The sequence below is a fragment of the Neophocaena asiaeorientalis genome, unplaced genomic scaffold (genome assembly GCF_003031525.2).
Source record: "Neophocaena asiaeorientalis asiaeorientalis breed wild unplaced genomic scaffold, Neophocaena_asiaeorientalis_V1.1 scaffold307, whole genome shotgun sequence".
NCBI classification, from domain to species: domain Eukaryota; kingdom Metazoa; phylum Chordata; class Mammalia; order Artiodactyla; family Phocoenidae; genus Neophocaena; species Neophocaena asiaeorientalis.
In genome coordinates this window covers 2,480,854-2,488,288 of record NW_020171817.1, presented here as the reverse complement: position 1 = coordinate 2,488,288, position 7,435 = coordinate 2,480,854, and positions in this window count along the sequence as shown.

Below are 7,435 nucleotides of genomic sequence, written 5' to 3'. Positions count from 1 at the left end.
CCCGAGTTGCGGGGCTGGGGGTCCCGGCCGCGGGGCAGGAGCGCTGACGCGAGCGACTTCCTCGGACGGAGCCAAAGTGCCCGCGGCGAGGCGGTGGGTGCGGAGCCCGCGGCGCCGCCGGGCGGGGTCCGTGGGCGGCGCGGGGGCGCTTTCCTGGCCGTTCGGCGGAGCGCTCTGGGGAGGGTTTGCCTCCGGTTTTGGGGGGGGCGAGAGGAAGGGTGCAACTGTCTCCCGACTCTGCTGCTGGTCTGAGCGATGCACAACATCGCACCGAGAAGGCTAAGCGTTGACCACATGCTTTAATTAGGTTAGCATTGTGGCCGGAGCCAGGAAATTTAAATTTAACGCTGATACACCGTCATTCATTTGCGCCGCAGCGGTGCGAGTGAGAAAGGGCACCCTCGGAACTCTGAGTTGTGGGCGATCGGTCCGCCAGCTTCGACTTCAAGTGGTGCGGTTATCAGTTTGGGTCTTGAGGCACATTTTGTGCGCCTCGATGGAACTTCTTGACGCGTTGCGAAGTCGACTTCCTGGGAGTACAGAAGCTTGGAAGGCTCTCTGTTCTTTTGGACAAATGGTTCTTCTGTTGCGTATACGTATTTGTAAATAGGTTTTCGTAAGAGACTAAAACTTCTGCATACTCTTGATTTACCTCTTGGATGCGTTTAGGGACCTGGGTGTTTAGGTCTTAAGGAAGCGTCTGTAAAGAGTAGAGCCCCTTGGCCCCTGTGAACCCTTAATAAGGACCAGGTGAGCCTTCTGAGGGGTCTTCTCTTGTGGATAAATTATCGCCGTTGGCACAGAATGGAGCTCTGTTGCCAACAGTGATAGCCTTCTAGCAACTTCTTGTTGCTTTTTTATAAAGCAAGTTTTTGTTGTTTTAAAAGCAAGTGTTCGCAAAAGTTCTCAGGAGGAGGCCGCCTTCTGGAGAATCAGTGGTAAGGTTGTTGGCCTCCCCTTACATTGTACGTGGTCAGTGTACCTTAGCTGGCCCTGAAAATGTTCCATTCTGTTCAACCATTTCACACATTAGCTGTGCCCTACTGTATTCAAGATACTATCTTGGGTCATTTGGGTACTAGAGGGAAAAAAAACACTCCCTGTTCTCAAGAAGCTTCCCGTCTAGGAAGGAAAGTGCTGTGTTTGGGAAAGGCCCAGAAGTAGAGGCTAAGGCACGCAGTTGGGAAAGTACATAGTGTGAGAGCATGAGGGATTTTGGTTTCTACATTAGACTACTTTTTGAGAGTTGAGGCTTGAGTATTCACTCGTCATTCATTTTTGTGATTATAAATACATAATAAGTCAACTTGTTCCATTAGTGTGTGGGTGAGGGTAGCACCTTATACATAGGTTGTATCTCATGTGTAAAAAATTATTCTGAAGACAGCACTTTTACCACCAGTGCATTATGAACTAAATTTAGTTCTTTCTTTGCTTACTGTATACCTTCAGGTTTTCCCTTCTCCCGGCAGCATCCATTTATAAGTCACATTTTGTACAAAGTTTGTGTTCATTCAGTGTGTTATTGAATGCCTACGCGATGGAGGTTCCGTCGGGAGCTAGGGAGGGATGAGAGGCGGGAATGGTGCACGCCCTCAAAGAGCATCTGTTGGAAGAACTAAGTACATTGCAGAAAAATGACACACCTGCACAACTGAACTCTTGATTCTGAGTTTTAGTTTTGGAAAAAAGTGTTATAAGAGTAGAGTTGAGGTGACGTTAAATAGTGTGGTCAGTATATCTGAAGGTGAATTTTCTCACTTATCCTTTACTTGTAGGCAACACTGTGACTATATATGAGGATTGAAAGTTGATATTTGAAAGTTCTGCATAGCGATTGAGAGCCTGGATTTGGAGTCAGAAAACCTAGGTATTGAAATCCAGCCCTGTCACCTTGAGCAAATCAACGTTGAAAGCTCAGTGTCCTCACCTGTAAAATTGGGATCAAAGCTAACCTCATAGAGCTGTGAAGTTTAAATGAAAAAAACATGTAAAGCATACCTGTGGTTCCCAGAGAGAACACTCAGAAAGTGGTGGTTATTATTTTGTTCTACCTGATGTAACATGCCTCCTGGAGGCCTGGTTTTGCTTCTAAAGGTACAGAATTGTACTGTTGTAATCAAGGCGGTATTACTTGTGAGGCAGAAATGATAGCAGTTGTCAGTAAGCACTGACTGGCAGCTTGTCTGGGGGGCGGGAACACGAAGGTAGGTTAGTAGCCAGGTCCTGGGGCATGAGTTGCCTGGTTTCGTCCAGTTCTGCCTAAATCGAAGAAGTTTCATGTTTGGCCTCCAACTCCACAATTCCAGAGGGATATACTGGCAGAGGAGGAGGTTCAAAGTTTTGCTATTTGAAGTAACTTGGCATGGTAAGAGCACGGGTCTGCCTCAGCCCCGTGAACTTGGGCGAGTTACCTGACTGCGAAGCCTTTTTGTTTTCTCACCTAAAAAGAAATGAGATCTCCAACACTTAGCATGGTTCCTGGTATGTGGTGATAGTAAATGTTTAAGTGCTTATTGTAACTGTGCCTTGTGAATAGAAAAATAAGGGAACAGAGCCTAGAGAAGATGGGCTGGAGCGTCACCCTCCCAAAATTGGAAGAACTGTTCGTTGAAGGACAGGATTGATTTACCCCCTGCATCTCCAGCAGCTGGGGTCAGGGAAGACAGGTTTTTTAAATTTACCCATGCTATGAACTTTCTAGTCTTCACAAAAAGACACGCATCCTTTACATCAGGGGTCCACGAACTTTACGTAAGGGACCAGATAGTTATTAATACTTGGGACCTCGCAGGCCAGGCAGTCTGTTACCACTGCTGAGCTTTGCTTTTGTTGCCCAGAAGCAGCCATTGGCCATGCCCTAGAGGAGCGAGCGCCATGCTCCAGTAGAACTGTTTATGGACGGTGAGATTCAAATTCCATGTCATTTTTACATGTGATGAAATAGTCTTCCTCTTTTAAGAAAAAATCACTTAAAAATGTGAAAAACAGTCTTAGCCCATGGATTCCACAAAAACAGGCAGTAGGCTGGATTTGTCCTCCAGGTCTTCGTTTGCTAGCCTCTGCTTTAGATGACCAACTGTTCTGGACCTGAGTTTTCTCCTGGGGTTTTGGGCGCGTGGAGGTGGGACGTGCAGTAGTTAAAGGCCTTCTAGCTCCAATCCTAGCTCTAGACTTAGAGCCAGACGTTGTGGATTGCACTCTTCCCCTTCTATGTTGGGAAGGGAAGAGCTGTAACTCTTAAGTAACTGTCTCTTCTGAACTCCCTCATCTGTACAATGGGAATGATAATCACTGCTTCAAAGAATTGTGAAGCCTGAATGACATTAGCATGTCAAAGCAGTTTAGAGTTGACAAAACGCTATAGCCAAGTGTTAAGTGGTTACGTTTACCCTATGAAACATCTTTATTTTCCATTCTTAAAGGAAAAGAAAAAACCACACTGCGCTCAAACCCTGAAACCAAACCTTTTTTCCTTTGATTATATTGATTATATCACCCAAGGAGAGAAAAGATCAAAAGGATCTTAATTTATCTAGTGGCCAAATAACCACCAGAAGAGTGAGTTCATGTGCTTTGAGAAAGGAATCTAATAACAATGAAAGCAGCGTTCTTGTTTATCTTAATCTTTCCTTTTTCTCAGCGGGGGTGGGTTTTTTTCCCCCCTGAGAACTACTGTAGTCGCTTAATTTAAAATTCAGGAAGATCCCAGGGCTCTCGTCTTGGCCTTCTGAGAAAATATTTATCCAACACATGCGTGTTTCAGGCAATCAAAAATGGAAGTGAGCTTTTAAGAATGAAATGATACCTGGCTCATAAAACGTGTCTTCAAGTTGATTGGTTTGGAAGGATAATCAGGATTTGGGGGAAAGTTAAGTCTTTTGAATCTTTCTCCTTTACTTTGGGACGAGATTGCACCTCTCCCGCGCACCGCAGGAATTTTAGTTGTAAGTCAGATCCGCACGTGTGGTCCAGATGCTGGTCACGAAGATGAGGAGACCCCGTGACTGTTGGGTCAAGACGGACCAGCATCTGCCGTGTGTGGTTAGCTGGCTCTTGAGGTTGAGATCCCCCAAAATAAGAAAGCAGAAAGCGTTATTTGACTGCGGGGCTTGATTGTGTGGTAATAGTCGTGTGTGTGTGTGTGTGTGTGTGTGGTGTGTGTGGTGTGTGTGTGGTGTGTGTGGTGTGTGTGTGTCGAACATTAACACGCTCTCTTAAATGTGAATTGTGGATGGAGAACACTCCTGCCTGAGCAGGAGTGTGGAGACATCACCTGTGCTTTTCCTTTGAATTTGCTTCCAGGTCCTGTGTACTCAAATAAGTTTTTCTCTTCTTGCTGTGATACCTAAGAATCATTTAATCTTTTTCTCGTGCTCTGTAGTGATTTTAACTATTGAATGTATTTTCATGGTGTATTGGAAATACTTCATTCAGTTCTGAGTGTTTGAGCTGCACAGAGCCGGTCTAAGTCGAGTTTCTGCGAATAAGGAGTCATCGTTTGTATATTGTGTGTATCTATAGGCACGTAGCATCATTGCGGGTTCTGTTAAGATAGAATACATGCAGATTCTGGGGCCCAGACCACGAGCTTGTAGTTTTCAGTGTTTGGATGGAGACAGGGATCTCCGCTTCAGAAAGCTTCTTTCTGGAATGTGGGTGGAGTTAGGAGCCTCCGGATTGCACTGGTCTGTTTGCCACAACACTGAGGGGGTCAGGATGTGCTTTTGAAGAAGTTGAGCTCCAGGTGGACCAGACAAGTCCTTTGCGGCCCGTTGACCGTTGCCGGTGTTTAACTGAGTCATTCCAGGAAGGGAGCATTAAAAACACCCGGTAGTCAGGTATAAGGGCTGTTTCTGGAATGTCTGTTTGCTGTCTTCATCGTATGGCGTATTTGTCCACCCGATTGTAAGATTGGCGCGTACAGTTTTTAAAACTAGGACCTTTTTTCTACAGTTCACATTTTTCAATAGTTGCATAATTGTTGAATTATTCAATACATTTTAATGAAAGAGTGAATTAAATGAATGACTTACTTCCAGTTTCCCCTCCCCCAAACATGACGCCCAACACTTAGTCCTTCATCCACATATGTGGTTTTAATGGGAGGATGGGGGAACTTCCAACTGTACTGTTTCCCACACCAACTTAATTCTCTCCAGCTTTTTAAGCTGGTCAAGGCCTGGGAGGCCCGTGTTCTCTGGGGAGTCTGGGAAAAGTCTTTTGCTTTGGTGTGAAAATTTGTTCAAGTAATAAGAGTGTTGTTTTTGCGGGGGGCGGGGAGAGGACCAGCATCTTTCCTCTGTTTCTCAGGGGGAATCTATGACCCCCCCCCCAAAGTATTAAACTTGTTCTTGAGACCTTTGAGCTCAAGACTTGGGTTTCACCACCCTTCATTGATGACTTTGACATTGTTTTTGCCAAACTCAGTTCTGCTTCAGCCAGAGCCTACGGTGAAGCTGTTCAAACCTCGCTGATCGGGTTTGGAAGATGCTAATTGTAGTCTTTAAGTGGCTGCTCTTGAGATTTTACATACGTAAAGCCTAAAGTTAATATTTTAGCTCCATTTCTGACAGTGCAAGGACTTGAGATACTTTAAACCTGATCCACCCCTGAATTTACATGCTGTTATTTTCCAGTGTTAATCATCATCCGTGCAAACACCCTCGCAAAGTAGAGCGTTGTTGCATACGGACAGTGTTTCTTTAGCTTTGCCTGTGTCTTTACCGGTTTCTTTGATCATCAGTCTTCTATCTCAGAACTTCCTTCTGGGATTCTTTTTTTTTTTCCTTAAGTATATCCTTTAGAGATTTCTTTAGGGAGGGGTTGTTGGTGGAAAGGTCTCTAGTTTTTTGATTACCTGGAAATGCCTTTCTTTTGCCCTCATTTTTGAAAAATAGACTTGATTCCAAATAAAAGTAGTTACTTGGTTATTTCTGTTCGGCATTTTGAAGCTATCATTCCGTTGTCTTCTGGCTTCCCCGTTATTCTTGGGGAGGTTGTCAGTGTGGAGGTCTGTCTTCTGTCTCTGGTGGCTTTGGGATCCTCTCTTTGACTTTGGTGTCCTCTAGTCCTGTTACAGTGTATCTCTGTGTGGCTTTCTTTTTATTAATAATCTTGGTATATGTTGTGCTTCTCTTGTGGGTTTGTGCCTTGCCAGTTGTAAAAGACTGCTGGCCATCTTACCGCCATCAGATCCCGCTGTGCTTCTGCACTCTCCCTCGGGAATTCCAAGGAGGCGCTTATTCCATCTCCTCATCCTCGCCCTCTTGTTGCCCTTTCCTTGTTTGTTTTGTTTGCGTCTGGGTATTTCCTTGGATCTCACTTCTAGTTCGCTAAGGAGCTGTGTCTAATCCACTCTTTAACTCATCCATTGAGTTTTTAATTTCAACAATTATATTTTTTTACTTCTAAGTATTCTGGGTACCCCTGCCCCCAGCCTGTTAGTCTGTGGCTTGCTTTCTTCATCTTTGATGTTTGTCTGTTTTTATGATTGTCTCATTCATTATGGTTGGATTGGAGGAGTTACTGGGACATTTGTATATTTTCCTTGCTTCCTGCAAGCCCGATGAAGTGCTAAGAATAACATTTTATTGAAGATCTGTTATTGTGCAGTGACAGTGCCCTTTGGAACCTTGTTTGCTTTTTTTTGCCCGAATCTGAAGAAACATATTGAATTGGAATTTGTGGTATCGTGACTAGGGATCAAGGGCTTGAGCCGATGCTTGAGATTTACCTAAAGGTACTGAGAGTGCAAATAAAGTGTAAACTGGATTTCAAGGGAACTGTTTATGAAAATGGATATAATAGTTAAAACAAATGCTTCTGAAGCAGAATGTTCAACATCTTCCTTCTGCCCGCCCTGATACATAGGCATATCTTGTCTGACTTCCCTTTGCCTGAGGTTGGCCTTTTCCTTTGCCTGAGCTTGGCCTTTGCCTGAGGTTGGCCTGTTGGTCTGGGCTAGTGAAGCCATAGTTGTTGGCCTAACTTGGTCCACACCTACACACCCCATCCCTCCTCTGTCCCTTTGTGTTGCTGTTTTTTCAGTACATGGTGGTTTCCCCAGCTGGCCAGCCTCAGTGTCGGTCCTCATTCAGGACCTCATCAGAGTTCACTGTTAGCAGGAATCCTCCCCTTCAAACTCCATGTGACTAATTTCCTCTTTGTTTTGCATTATAATAATTTGTACTTGCTTATTTATTACTTTTTCTAGGTATTAAATAATATGCCATATATTTTCTCCTGGAAAGGTTGGCTGCCTACTTTTTGGTTGGCTGTAAATGCCTAATCTGAGGACGTGAATGTGGTGAGCAGCCAGTAATTGCTGACTTCTAGCTGAAGTACAAATATTAGAGTGACTGGAGTTGCATTATTTGAAATGATACCATATATGTGAGAATTGTGCATTTAGGTATCTTGTTTGAAAAGCCAT